The sequence below is a fragment of the Oryctolagus cuniculus genome, chromosome 18 (assembly GCF_051225735.1).
Source record: "Oryctolagus cuniculus isolate XC-2025 breed Fujian yellow rabbit chromosome 18, ASM5122573v1, whole genome shotgun sequence".
Taxonomy (NCBI): domain Eukaryota; kingdom Metazoa; phylum Chordata; class Mammalia; order Lagomorpha; family Leporidae; genus Oryctolagus; species Oryctolagus cuniculus.
In genome coordinates, this window is record NC_142884.1 from 44,270,974 (window position 1) to 44,285,357 (window position 14,384).

The 14,384-nt window shown below is 56.6% G+C and overlaps 1 protein-coding gene across 1 annotated transcript in view; it reads left to right on the forward strand.

Annotated features, from left to right (window-relative positions):
- The first annotated feature begins 11,822 nt into the window (after window positions 1-11,822).
- ADCY7 (adenylate cyclase 7) overlaps window positions 11,823-14,384 on the forward strand; it is a 58,698-nt gene continuing 56,136 nt past the window's right edge. Inside the window, exon 1 of the mRNA XM_089319097.1 lies at window positions 11,823-11,956. The gene's annotated coding sequence lies outside the window, so the exon portion shown is untranslated. The remainder of the gene's footprint in view (window positions 11,957-14,384) is intronic.

Consider the following 14,384-nt stretch of genomic DNA (forward strand, 5'->3'; position numbering starts at 1 on the left):
AAATTGGAAGGGCCGTGGGGATAAGTGTTTTCTGCTGGAGTAGACATAGATAGGTGGGGTTGGAAAGCTGAGTGAAGCCGAGTCCGTTGTTAATAACCTTATTTATTTCCTCTTTTGATTAGCGTTGCCGTCCGTGTTAAGGAATGCGGACTCCTGCGAGGTGCTGGAGGTCTGAGCCGCCTTGAGAACTTTCCAGTCTTTGTCTAGTTCCTGCCGCAGAGGGAGGCACTCAGGAATTTGCCAGAGAAAAGATTTGATACAAATGATTGATGAAGTCGCCACATGTCCTGGGGCCCTGTCACTGGGCCCCAGTTCTGAAAACTCAGTGAATTGCACACACCTGCAAAAATTTTTTTTTTAAGTTCATGACTCTTGTCTTCAAGAATGTCCATTATCTGCCTTGGAATTTTTATAAATTGCATTTCTATGCACGTCTGCTTCCAGTGCTTACCACGGGGTTTATTTATCATCATCTACAACTCAATAAAGGCCTTGTGCTTTCATTCCTGCTATGAGCCTTTATGTAAAACCTGAAGGACTACTTTTTTTTTTTTTTTTAATTTTAATTCTAAAGACAGCCCTATTTAGGCAAATGGGAGGTTTTCCTGTGCCCTTAGCATTTCTGTGGCTGGTTCTGGAATAATCGCTAAGCGAGTTTTCACCTTTGCTTTAATGCCAGCAATGAAGAGTGGGGGTACTTTGGGGTGCTCCTCTGTCCTAGACAGTTGTGTCTCCCTGACTGCCCCCCCTCCCCCAGCCATTGCAGGACCCTGGAAAGTGACCGGCAGAGTTCGACAGTCTGCAAACACTGGCCCCTTTTATGCTTGGCTTCAACATTGGGCTGTGCTCGCTGTGGTGAGAAAGTGACTTTCCCGAAGGTTCAGGCAAGCCTGAGCCCATGGGCTGTGACCATCGGGTGATGGAAACAGTTCAGAGGCTGCAGCCCCAGCGCGGCCCGAGCCGTGTTTGCACAGAATCGGCCTGGTGCTTTGGGCTTGGACTGCGTGTGGGGGCCTTCCAGGGTCCCAAGTGAGCGGTGGTCCCAGCCGTACAGGAGACTGTAACCCGGGACCGTGGGACCACAGGGGGCAAGGTGGAGGCTCAGGCCCTCCTAAGACAGCCTTCCCTCACCTCTTCTCCCGTCCGCTCCCAGTGTTTGGGGATGATGTCTCCTTCACTTGTCTTTCTTAACATTTATCACAATTTTAGGGGTCTTTTTTCATTTAACATAAATGAGCTCATACTGTAGTAGAAAACTGAATTTTTTATAAAGATTTATTTATTTGAAAGGCAGTGGCCGGGATGGAGGTAGAGAGATCTTCCATCTTCTGGTTCACGCCCCAAATATGCCCAATGGCTGAGGCGAGCCCAGGCCTAAGCCAGGGGCCAGGAACTCCGGCCAGGTCTCCCATGTGGGTGGTAGGCACCCAAGTGCTCGGGCCATCATCTGCTGCCTCCCGGGTGCGTTAGCAGGAGCTGGATTAGAAGCACGGAGTAGCCGGGACTCTGATTATGGGGTATGGGTATCCCAAGCCCATGAGATCTTCTAACCCCTGGTTCACTCCCCAAATGCCTGCAGCAACCCCGTGTTTGGCCAGGCTGTGGCCAAGAGCTGGGAAGAATCCAACTACTGGAGTCCTCGGCTGCTGCCTCCCGGGGTGCCCATTAACAGGGAGCTGGAATGGAGAGCGGAGCCGGGGCAGTTGGGCGTGGGATGTGGGCGTCCCAAGCATCGTGGCTACCACCCGCCTCCAGGCCCCAGGCTCTTTCTGTGTTTTCCTTCCACGTTGTAGCAGAGGCTGCCCTTGCAGAGCCGTTGAATGTTAACTGATTGGGGCCGGCACTGTGGTGTGGTGGGTAAAGCAGCCGCCTGTAGTGTCCACATCCCATATAGGCGCCGGTTCAAGTCCTGGCTGCTCCACTTCCAATCCAGCTCTCTGCTATGGCCTAGGAAAGCAGTAGAACATGGCCCAAGTCCTTGGGCTCCTGCACCCACTTGGGAGACCTGGAGGAGGCTCCTGGCTCCTGGCTCCTGGCTTCTGGCTTCAGATTGGCACAGCTCTGGCCGTTGCAGCCAATTGGGGAGTGAACCAGCGAATGGAAGACCTCTGTCTGTCTGTCTCTCTCCTTCTCTCTGTGTGTAACTCTGACTTTCAAATAAATAAATCAATCTAAAAAAATGTTAATCGATGATTGGCCCTCACCTGCCCCTGAAATGCAGTCTTTTAAGAACTTGGACAACGGTGGCAGCAGCAAGTCCCAGTCCCTCCCATCTGAAATTGAAGAGGAAGAAGCCAGGCAGCGAGGGGGGAGGGGGGCCGAGGGCCGAGCAGCCTGGGTTTGGTTGGGAAGTCTGGGGAGCGGGGTAAGGGAGCCTCGGGAGGTTCCAGGCAGCGGCTCCCTGAGCCTCCTGGCACAGCATGGCTTGGTTTTCCTGAAAATCGCCCTGGAGCCACTTCCATCCCTAGGCGATGTTCTGTGTTTACCAGCTCAGCTTAGGGATGCTTTGTTTGAGTTTTAAATTGGGAACATTTCCCCTTTTAAGTAAAATGTTTATACTTCTTGTCAAAGAAAACCATTTTAAACTCTTATTAATAATATGAAATAATCCAACTGTGTGTGTGTGTGTGTGTGTGTGTGCTTTAAAGCATGTACCTGCTGTGTGAAAACATGAGGAGCGGGCTGGCCTGCGGCACAGTGGGTTAAGCTGCTGCCTGTAACGCTGGCTTCCTGTATGAGCACAGGTTCCAGTCCCAGCTGCTCCACTTCTGCTCCAGCTCTGCTGATGTGTCTGGGAAAGCAGTGGAAGACGGCTCATGTGCTTGGGGTCTGGCACCCCCATGGGAGACCCAGATGAAGCTCCTGGCTTCTGGCTTCAGCCTGGCCCAGCCCCAGCCTTGCAGCCATTTGGGGAGTGTACCAGTGGATGGAAGATCGATCTCTCTCTCTCTCACTCATTCTCTGTTGCTCTCTGCCTTTCAAGTAGATGAAAATAAGCAGGGTGGCCCGCGCCACGGCTCACTAGGCTAATCCTCTGCCTGAGGCGCTGGCACCCTGGGTTCTAGTCCTGGTCTGGGTGCCGGATTCTGTCCCAGTTGCTCCTCTTCCAGTCCAGCTCTCTGCTGTGGCCCGGGAAGGCAGTGGAGGATGGCCCAAGTGCTTGGGCCCTCTACCTGCATGGGAGACCAGGAGGAAGCACCTGGCTCCTGGCTTTGGATCAGCGCAGCGCGCTGGCCGTATCAGCCATTTGGGGGGTGAACCAACGGAAGGAAGACCTTTCTATCTGTCTCTCTTACTAACTCTGCCTGTCCAAAAAAAAAAAAAAAAAAACAGGGGGCTGGCACTGTGGCGCAGCGGGTTAGGGCTCCAGCCTGCAGTGCGGGCGTCCAATATGGGTGCTGGTTTGAGTCCCAGCTGCTCCACTTCTGATCCAGCTCTGCTGTGGCCTGGGAAAGCAGTCGTTGCACCTGTATGGGAGACCTGGAGGAAGCTCCTGGCTCCTGGCTTCAGATCAGCTCAGCTCTGGCTGTTGCAGTTATCTGGGGAGTGAACCAGCAGATGGAAGACCTCTCTCTTAAAAAAAAAAAAAGAAAAGAAGCATTTTTAAAGTGACCATATTGTTAAAAAATACGAATAAAACTGTATTGAAGAGGAACCATGCAAAGCTCAGAGGAGAATAGATGTCAGTGTTCAGATGAGGCCAGAGGCTTATTAAAGGCATCAAGTTGCCTATTCAAGTGGTGCCTCTACGCCCTGCAGCCTTGGAGCCACTTGGGTAGTCGCACCCAGCAGGTGGTCAGGAATGGGACTTTGCCCGAGCGCGGAGCAGGTCTCAGAACACGTGGTGATACTTGCATCTTTGTTTTCAAAAATCCCAGCAACACAGGGCTTGTGCGTGTCGGGCGTAGGAAGGCGAGCCGTCACAGGGAGGTGATGGGTAAGGCTGGAGATGAGGTTGGTGAGGCAGCCGGGCAGTGCTCAAGGGACCCCCGCCTGGGGGCTGGGCTGGGCCCTGCGAAGAGAGTAAGGGGCAGGTGGGTAGGGCAGATTTCTGTCACTGTTTTGAGCTAAATCCTTTTTTTTTATTATTATATTTATTTGAAAGAGTTATAGAGAGGCAGAGGCAGAGAGAGAGGTCTTCCATCTGCTGGTTCACTCTCCAGATGGCCGCAACAGCTGGAGTTGGACTGATCCAAAGCCAGGAGCCAGAAGCTTCTTTCAGGTCTCCCACGCAGGTGCAGGGGCCCAAGGACTTGGGCCATTTTCCACTGCTTTCCCAGGCCACAGCAGAGAGCTGGATGGGAAGTGGAGCAGCCGGGTCTTGAACTGGCACCCAAATGGGATGCCAGCACTGCAGGCGGCAGCTTTACCTGCTTTGCCACAACGCTGGCCCCAGCCACATACTTCTAAAACTGTGTCCTCTCTCCTCTCTCTCCACCCCCTCCCCTGCCCCCTGCCCCCTGACCCCGCGCAGCCACGTGCAATGAGTGGTGGTTTCTGTGGAGAGACACAGGGGTCTCAGCAGTACACCGCCAATGCCAGTCCTTGCCTTTGAGTTCCTGAAGCATTCACCTCCACCGCCTGGATGGTCTACACCCCAGCCTCCCAAGAGTTTTACCCAGCACAATATTGAGTGATTGCACAGTTGTGCCAGTGCCACAGCCGCTCTGATCAACCGACAACAGGTGTTTCTGATGTTTTTGCTTTCCCAGGTTTGCTGTTCCAGTTTTCCACGCGTCTGGCGAGCCCCCCCACCCCCCAACTCTGCAGTGTTTGAGCCCTGGGAATGCTCAGCAGCCTCAGGGCACTTGCACTTCCATCTGCCCAGCAAACCTGCTGGCCCAGTGCACAGCTGTCATCCTGGCCCCGCCCCTTCCCCCCCCCCCCCCGGGAGCCCCTTCCCCCACCCGGGCCATGGCCCCGTTCTCTGGGCCCCTGCTTCCTTCTTTACTGATGAACTCTCCGCGGCCCTTGGTGCACATCCTCCAGGAGCTTCTGGAAGTGCACAGGCGGTAAACAGCCGAGACCCAGCGTGTTCTTCACTGATGTTCAGTTGACAGTTTGGATATGAAAGTCTGGGTTGAAAGGCTTTTTTTTAAAGATTTAAAAAATTTTTAATTTATTTGACAGGTAGAGTTATAGACAGTGAGAGAGAGAGACAGAAAGAAAGGTCTTCCTTCCGCTGGTTCACTCCCCAAATGGCCACTATGGCTGGCGTACTGTGCCAATCCGAAGTCAGGTTCCAGGTGCTTCTCCTGGTCTCCCATGGGGTGCAGGGCCCAAGCACTTGGGCCATCCTCCACTGCACTCCCGGGCCACAGCAGAGAGCTGGCCTGGAAGAGGGGCAACCGGGACAGAATCCGGCGCCCTGACCAGGACTAGAACCCGGTGTGCCAGTGCCACAAGGCGGAGGATTAGCCTAGTGAGCTGCAGTGCCGGCCGAAGACATTTTTCTTAAATGTTGATTTCTTTTCCTCTTTTGAATGGCAGAGTGAGAGGAAGAGAGCTCTTCCATCTACCAATTGGCGGCAACAGCCAGGGCTGGGCCAGGTGGAAAAGGAGCCTGGAACTCTCCCAGGTCTCCCATGTAGGGGGGTGGCAGGGGCTGGAGCACTTCAGCCGTCATCTGCTGCCTCCTAGGATACGTTCACAGGAGGCTGGATCGGAAGTGGGCACTCTGTTTTGGGATGAGGGCGGCCCAAGCAGTGGCCTAACCTGCTGTGTCACAACCCGCACTCCAACATTTTCCTTTTAGAAAGTGGAAGCTCCCGGTGCTACGAGAAGCCTCAAGGGAGTCACCTTGTTTTCCTCTTGACACTTGTGGGGACTTGGTTTCCATACGAGATGTCGCCTCCACGGAAGTTAGGCAGGTCTGTTGTCATCTGCTGTTCTGGGCTCGGGATGCAGCTGCATTTATCCGGTGCCACGTGTCCTTCAGTCCCTGGAAATCTGGAATTCTTATTTTTTTAAAAATATTTATTCAAGAGTGAGAGTTACACAGAGAGAGGAGAGGCAGAAAGAGAGAGAGAGAGAGGTCTTCCATCCCCTGGTTCACTCCCCAATTGGCTGCAACGGCCAGAGCTGTGCTGATCAGAAGCCAGGAGCCAGGAGCTTCTTCCGGGTCTCCCACATGGGTACAGGGGCCCAAGGACTTGGGCCATCCTCCGCTGTTACCCCAGGCCATAGCAGAGACTGAATTGGAAGAGGAGCAGCCGGGACTAAAACCGGCGCCTATACGTGATGCCAACGCTGCAGTCCAGGGCATCAAGCTATCGCGCCACAGCGCCGGCCCCCTTGGGCTGTCTTCTACTGCTTTCCCAGGCCATAGCAGAAAGCTGGATCTGAAGTGGAGCAGCTGGGTCTCGAACTGGCGCCCATATGGGATGCCAACATTGCAGGCCAGGGCGTTAACCTGCTGCACCATATAGCACCGGCCCCTTAAATTCTTATTTTATTACACACTTTTTTTAAAAAAAATAATTTTTGTAGGTATTTATGTATTTGAAAGGCAGAGAGATTAGTCATCCCAAATTCACACAGTAGCCAGGGCTGCACTAAGCCCAAGCCAGGAGCTGGGAACCCATCCGGGTCTCCCACACTGGGGGCAGGGACCCAATTACTTGAACCATCCCTGGATACTTTCCAGGGAGCACATTAGCAGGAAGTTGGATTTGAAGCTGAGACAGGACTTGACCCAAGGCACTTGATACTAGATAGAGACATCCCACGAGGTGGCTTAACCCCCTAGGCCATAGCGCTGGCCCCCAAAGATTTTATTTTTTTAAAAGAAATGGCTGGGGCCTGTGCTGTGGCATGCTAGGTTAATCCTCCGCCTGTGGCGCCAGCATCCCATATGGGCACTGGTTCTAGTCCTGGCTGCTCCTCTTACGATTCAGCTCTCTGCTGTGGCCTGGGAAAGCAGTGGAGGATGGCCCAAGTCCTTGGGCCCCTGCACCCACGTGGAGACCTGGAGAAAGCTCCTGGCTCCTGGCTTCGGATCAGCTCAGCTCCGGCCGATGTGGCCATGTGGGGAGTGAACCAGCAGATGGAAGACTCTCCTTTTCGCCTCTCTCTTTCACTGTGTCTGTAACTCTATCTCTCAAATAGACAAAATATTTTTTTAAAGAATCGCATTGTTGACATTTTAGTGGCCTTCAGGAAGCGACACACATAGGTAATGGGCTCAATCTACTCTGTCCTGGCCATTTTTCTGACATAAAATTTTTTTACAGATTGATTTGTTTATCTGAGAGGGAGAGAAACAGAGGGACAGGGAAGGGGAGAGGAAGACACCTTACATCCCCTGGGTCATTCCCCACATGATGCTGACAACCAGGGCTGGGTCAGAACTCTATCCGGGTGGCAGGGACTCAAGCCCTTGCGTCATCGCCTGCTGCTCCTTGGTGCATTAGCAGAAGCTGGACGGGAAGCAGAGGCAGGGCTGGGTCCCAGGCACTCTGATGTGGGACACCTGTGTCCCCAGCAATGGCTTCACCCACTGCGCCACAACCCCTGTTCGTCTTCTGACGTCAGAGTGCATGGCCAGGGGAGAAGGGTGTACTTCAAAAGGTTTGTGGAAAGTGGAATTAAAAAGTTTGTGGAAAGTAGAATTAAAAGATTTTTTTTGGTGCAAAAAAAAAAAAAAAACCACTTTGGAAATCCCTGCATAGTTCTTTCCTGAAATGCATTTTCCATGAACTTTTTTTTTTAATTTATTTATTTATTTGAAAGTCAGAGTTACACACACACACACACACAGGTCTTCCATCCGATGGTTCACTCCCTAATTGGTCGCAACAGCCAGAGCTGCGCCGATCGGAAGCTAGGAGCCAGGAGCTTCCTCCTGGTATCCCACACGGGTGCAAGGGCCCAAGGACTTGGGCCATCTTTGACTGCTTTCCCAGGCCATAGCAGAGAGCTGGATCAGAAGAGGAGCAGCCAGGACTCGAACCAGTGCCCGTTTGGGATGCCGGCGCTTCAGTCCAAGGTGTTAACCCGCTGTGCCACAGCGCCAGTCCCTCCATGAATGTTTGAAGACTCCTCAGAGGACTCAGAATCTGGCATCTTGAGGAGTCGAGGAGCGGGCTGAAGGAGCGGCTGAGACGGGGGATGGGGCACAGGCCCACTGTGGACAGCAATTCTTATCTCTCGGGCCTATCAGCTTCTACTCCAAAGGGCCTATCTCTGTTCAAATTAAAAACCGTGAGCCAGAAACAGGCACTGTGGTGCGGCGAGCTGAGCCGCTGCTTGGGACGTCGCATCCCATGTCAGAGTGCCTGGTGCGAGTCCTGCTTTTCCACTTCCCATCCAGCTCCCTGCTAATGCACCTGGGAAGGCAGCAGACGATGGCCCCAGTGCTGAGATACCCGGATGGAGTTCAAGGCTCCTGGCTTTGGCCTGGCCCAGACCTGGCTGCTGTGGCCATTTGGGGGAGTGAACCAGTGGACGGAGGATTTCTCTCTCTCTTTTAAAAAACCATTGGCGGCCGGCACCGCGGCTCACTAGGCTAATCCTCCGCCTTGTGGCACTGGCACACCGGGTTCTAGTCCTGGTCAGGGCGCCGGATTCTGTCCCGGTTGCCCCTCTTCCAGGCCAGCTCTCTGCTGTGGCCCGGGAGTGCAGTGGAGGATGGCCCAAGTGCTTGGGCCCTGCACCCCATAGGAGACCAGGATAAGTACCTGGCTCCTGTCATCGGATCAGCGCGGTGCGCTGGCCACAGCGCGCCGGCCGCGGGGGGCCATTGGAGGGTGAACCAACGGCAAAGGAAGACCTTTCTCTCTCTCTCTCTCACTGTCCACTCTGCCTGTCCAAAAAAAAAAAAAAAAAAAAAAACCATTGGCTGCATTGCCCATGCCTGTTGCTCCCAGAGCGTCTATGGCAAGGTGAGCACCCCTGGAGGACCCAAGGCAGGGGAGGAGGCCCCTCCCTCCATGGGGGCAGTGGCGAGGACCTTCTGGGAGGCAAGCAGCAGCCCACACAGTGCTCTGCACGGGGCCTGGAGATGGTGGCCAGGACAGCACTGGCTTGGGGGCCTCGCGTGCTGTCTGCCTTGGCCCTAAGTCCTACTGCTGAGGAAAGTGGTGGGATGGAGACACAGTGGCGCAAACCAACTGCCAGTGCCTCCAGGATCTGCACACCGCACATAATGAAAATCACAGGCACAGGTGGTGGGGGCCTCCGGAGCCCTCCTCATGGGATGGGGAGGGTGAGCGGTGAGCAGCAGCCTCCAGCGTGGACTCGGCTTCCTGTGCTGACTCCTTCAAAATGAGTACAACTTCTCTCCTGGAAGTTTTCAAATAATCCTCTTCTTAGGGGTGGCACTGTGGAGTAGTGGGTAAAGCCACTGCCAGCAGTGCCAGCATCCCATATGGGCGCCAGTTCTAGTCCCGGCTGCTCCACTTCCGATCCAGCTCTCTGCTATGGCCTGGGAAAGCAGTAGAAGATGGTACGACTCCTTGGGCCCCTGCCCCTGGGTGGGAGGGAGAGAGACCACAATGGAGTTCCTGGCTCCTGGCTGGAGCCAGGAGTTCCAAGCCCTGGTTATTGCCATTTGGGCAGTGAACCAGCAGGTGTAAGACCTCTCTCTCTGTCTCCGCCTCTCTGTAACTCTGCCTTTCAAATAAATAAATACATCTTTTTTAAAAAGTCTTATAATAAAAAAAAAATGTACGGGTAGCAAGTGGACCTAACTGCTTCCCCTCAAACTACTACCAGTTCATCCAGGAGAAGCCGTTGCTGTTCCTGTCTGATTCGAGAGGCATCCTTGTCACGAACTAAACTCACGCAGGTTTCAAAACAACACATCTTCCCAGCCCGCAGCCCTTGATCAGACTCTTCATCACCTGAGAGCCGGCGGCATCGGCACCCCTGGGGCAGGAGGCGGTGAAAAGCCCAGCGCCCACCCCGGCTCTGCAGTGCGCCTGGCGGTACCCACCTCAGTGGGAGAAGCACTGAGGACCAGGCCCTCCCCTACCCCGAGATGCCACCTGCAGAGATGGGGGCGGGGTCTCGTGGGGTGTCACTCACTGCCTCCATCTCCGTCTCCATCTCGCTGTGTCTGGTCGGCAGTGTTGATCATAGATTTTGTAGGAAGATGATACACAGGTGCTGGGGTGGGAAGCCACAGTATTGCTCCCTCCCTGGGAGCCCCCAGCGCTCTGCTGGGAGAGGAGAAGCTCGGGGCACACACAGCTGGGGTGCAGAGACACTGGCTGTTCTGGGGGCCTTGAGGCCGACAGGTGGGCCCAGTTGCTTCTGGGAGGCTGATGCCTGCTGCTCTCGGGGCAAGGTGGGGAGGGCTTGCTGCAGAGACGGGAACCTAATCTGAGACTGCCCACTTGCTTGCTTGCCGGCTGCAAGGGGAGCCGGCTTCCAAATGTGATGCCTCAGCCTGGTTTCAAAGAGGGGGCCTCTGGGCCAGGTTCCAGGCCTGCGTGGGCAGCAAGACTATGCCACACCAGGGAAGTGGGGGTATGGAACTCCAGGATGCCACCACAGGGTTCCAGTAGACCGGGGATTCTCCAATAGATGGCCGGGGCAGGGGGCAGGCATGCAACGCAGCGCTTCAAATAGCACTCGAGATGTCTGCACTGGGTCCAAACCACTCTGCTTCCCATCCACTTCATCCACTTCCTGTTAACACACACCCTGGGAGCCAGCAGCAGGTGGCTCCATGCTTGGATCCCTGCCACCCACATGGGAGACCCAGGTTGAGTTTCCAGCTCTTGGCCCAGCTGCTGCAAACAGATGAGGAGTAAACCAGTAGCTGAACATGGCCCTCTGTCTCTTGGCCTTTCAAATAAAATGAAAGTAAGTTTTTTTATATATTAAAGATTTATTTATTTTACTTGAAAGGCAGAGTTATGGGGAGGTTCAGTCCCCAAAGCTGGGCTTTCTGAAGCCAGGAGCCAGGAGCTTCTTCTGGGTCTCCCACCTGGGCACAGGGGCCCAAGGACTTGGGTCATCTTCCACTGTTTTCCTAGGCGCATTAGAAGAGAGCTGGATCAGAGTGGAGGTGCCGGGACTTGAACCGGAGCCCATATGGGATGCCGGCGCAGCAAGTGGCAGCTTTACCTGCTAGAGCACAGCTCTGGCACCAAGTTAAAATTAAAGTACAGATTGGCTGGTTCCTCCTGTGGCAATCTGGCTGGCAGGGGGAATGGGAGGTTGGACCTGAGACCTGGGCATGACAGATGCCCCTGTGACCCCCTCCCAGCCAAGAGCGAGCCCTGACCACCGGCTCCACCCCCGGTTTGAGGGAACACTGGCTGGGCTGGTTGCGAGGGACTCTGAGGTCGTGAGTGCCAAGCCCTCCTGGACTTGATGACCCCGCCTTTGGTCCCCTCCCTCCCTGGTGACTCAGAGGAGCTTTCTTGCTCCCTACCATTTCTGGGGCCCCGCCCTGGGTGACAGGGGTCACAGCAAGGCTACCACACCTACTTTCTTAGGCAGGCTTTGTCTTCCGGGCTCGGGGCAAGGTCACCTGGACCAGCAAGACTGGAGGTGGGCGGCAGCCCCCTGCGGACCCCCTGGGAGGGCACGTGCCAGCCGACCGCGGAGGCTTCCAGAAACCGGGCAGACGCAGCTGACGGAGTTTGCTAGAAAGAGTTTTCCTGGGGCTGGGGCGGGCCCGCGCTCCGAACACGTGCGTGAGTCACTGGGAGAAAATACTTCTGCAAAGCTTTTATTTCCTGCCGGTGTCCGAAGGTGGCCAGGGAGGCGGCGCCTCCAGCCTCTCAGGGCGGGCTGGCGGGCGGGCAGGGGCAAGCCGCACCCCGGCCGCCTCGGCAGCCTGGGCCCCGCCGCCCGCGCCCGCGGCCTGGGCCCGGCGGCCAGCTGGGGGCGCCTGCGGTCGCTCCCGCCCGCTCACCCACCCACCCACCCACCCGCAGCGCCGGGCCCGCCCGCGGACACTCGGGCGGCGGCGGCGGCGGAGCGGAGCGGAGCCGCAAGGCAGGTGAGAGCGCTCGGGCCGCGGTTGGGGGCGCAGGGGCCGGAGACCCGCGACTCGGGCCCGCGCCCGCGCGGGGCGAGTGTGAGCTCCGGGCGCCTCCAGCCGGTCCCCTTTCTCGATCCCGAGGCGTGGGAGTGAGGGGATGAGGGGTCGCGGGCCTGTGCGGGACTGCCCGGGGAAGCCCCCCCAGCGTGTGTGTGCCAGCTGCTGCTGAGGCTTGGTTGGGTCTTCTCCGATGCCCGCTCGCTTGGCTCCCAAGCCTGCTGCCTTCCCGCAGGAAGAGGCTCCGTGGACAGTGCCCCAACCCCACTTCCCTGATGGCAAGACTGAGACTGGAGTGATGCGCAGGGCCCCGGGTGCCCTGGCGCTGTCCCCCTCGGGGCTCCTGGGTATGCTTGCTGACCGAGGATGGCAGAGTCGCCCTGCTGGCTCTGTCCCGCTGGTCAGGGCCCAGCTACAATCTCTGTGAATACAGCACCAGGGAGAGAGGCTGGGTGAGGGCCTGGATGAGCCCCAGCAGGGGTGAGGTGGTGACAGGCGGTAAACCCCAACCCTCCCCACAGGAAGGGGAGGGCACAGGTGCCCGCGACCCTGATGGGCAGAACCCTGCTGGAGCCTGTCACGCGTGATGTGGGCTCTTCTCCCTCCTCTTGTCCATCCCGGGTCTCCTCTCTCAAAAGCTCAGGACTCGGAGTGAAAGCTGAGGGTGAGCCCCTGGCGCTTTGCTGCGCAGGGCATTGGAGGCCGTGGTCTCGGGGCCTGTGGTGAGGGACTCTGGACTCCGCTGTGGCTTTCAGAGGTGGGCCAGGTGCCCTTGTGGGAGAGGGGCTTGCTTGGGGGAGGGATGAGAACCCAGGTCTGGCGAGCAGGGTCCAGGTGCAGACCGAAGTGCTGTGCGCAGGATTTGTACTGGCCATGGTGCCCGCGCACTGGTGAGAGGGGCTGCCCACCCCCCGGCGGGTTCTAGAGGAGGGTGGGGAGAAGGGGAAGGCGAGGAAGTCCTCCAGTCCACAGCCGCTGCCCCTCCCTTGTTTCATTCGAGGTGAATTAGGCTGGGCTGGGAGCAGTGGCCCCTTTTACAGGTGGGGGAAGCTGAGACCCTCACAAACCTCACCAAGTTAGGCCAGGAGCTGGAAGTGGGGCCGGTCTTGCCGTGCGCTCAGATGTGGTTCTGGGGGGGGGTCCGTTTGAGTACAGGTCAGGCCCTGTGTGCCCATGCAGGCAGAGCTCAGAGGTTCTCTTAAGTTCCCCACCAAGGGCAAAACCCTTCAGCTCCCCGCCCACCCCACTCCTACCCCTCAGCTGACCCTGTGCTCTGGACCCCCCCCCCCACCTGCTCATTAGCTGGTGCAGGTACTGTGCATGGGGACACGTGGCTGGGTTGGCTCCTGGCTGAATCGGTGGGCCTGCCTGTGTCTGGGCAGGAGGCAGAGAGCTGAGTTCTGAGCCCCTTGGCCAGGGGTGGGGACAGGGTGGCCACACTTTGGCCCCGGACGCTCACCCAGCAGGCAGGCCGAGCCAAGCCGTGCATCATGCGTGGATGCCGGGGCAAGGCCCTGTGTGTGTGCGCGCGTGTGTGTGGGGGGATCTTTGGGGTTGCTTTGTCCGCAGGTCATTTTCTTTTATTCATGCTTTCCGTAGTCTCAGGGTTATCTGTGATGAGGAAGAAGCAGGACACTTTTCGTGTCTGTCTGGGCTGGTGCATTTCCAGAGCGGTTCCCCTGCCTCAGACTTGGAGTTGGTTTGCAGGTGAGCGCTGGAAGCTGCTGCAGACTTTTCAGCCCCCTGGGGGTCCAGGGACGCGGCCCCAGGATTCCGTCTCACGGCCCGGACAGAACGGGTGGGAGGCAGCAAAGGCCCAGTGGGGGGCCTGTCCCTGTCCCCTGGGCGTCTGCTGGCGTCTGTGGCTCAGGCCATTGGGCAGCTGTCTGATGAGCCCTCCCTGGAGGGAACCAGGCATGCTGGTGGCCCCTCTCGGCCCTGAGCCGCCGTCCCCTCCCCAAATTTGGGAGTCAAAGGCAGTGATTTTCTTTCTTTTTTTTTTTTTTTATAAAGATTTATTTATTTCAAAGAGTTACACAGAGAGAGAAGAAGAGGCAAAGAGAGAGAGAGAGAGAGAGAGAGAGGTCTTCCATCCATTGGTTCACTCCCCAGATGGCCACAACAGCCGGAGCTGCGCCGATCCGAAGCCAGGAGCCAGGCTGTCCCACATGGGTGCAGGGTCCCAAGGACTTGGGCCATCTTCTACTGCTTCCCCAGGCCATAGCAGAGAGCTAGATCCGAAGTGGAGCAGCCGGGTCTCGAACTGGCACCCATATGGGATGCCAGCACACAGGTGGCGGCTTTAACCCGCTATGCCACAGCGCCAGCCCCAGGAAGTGATTTTCTAGGGTGATGTTGCCAGTCCTGGGTTAGAATTGTAGGGCGGGAG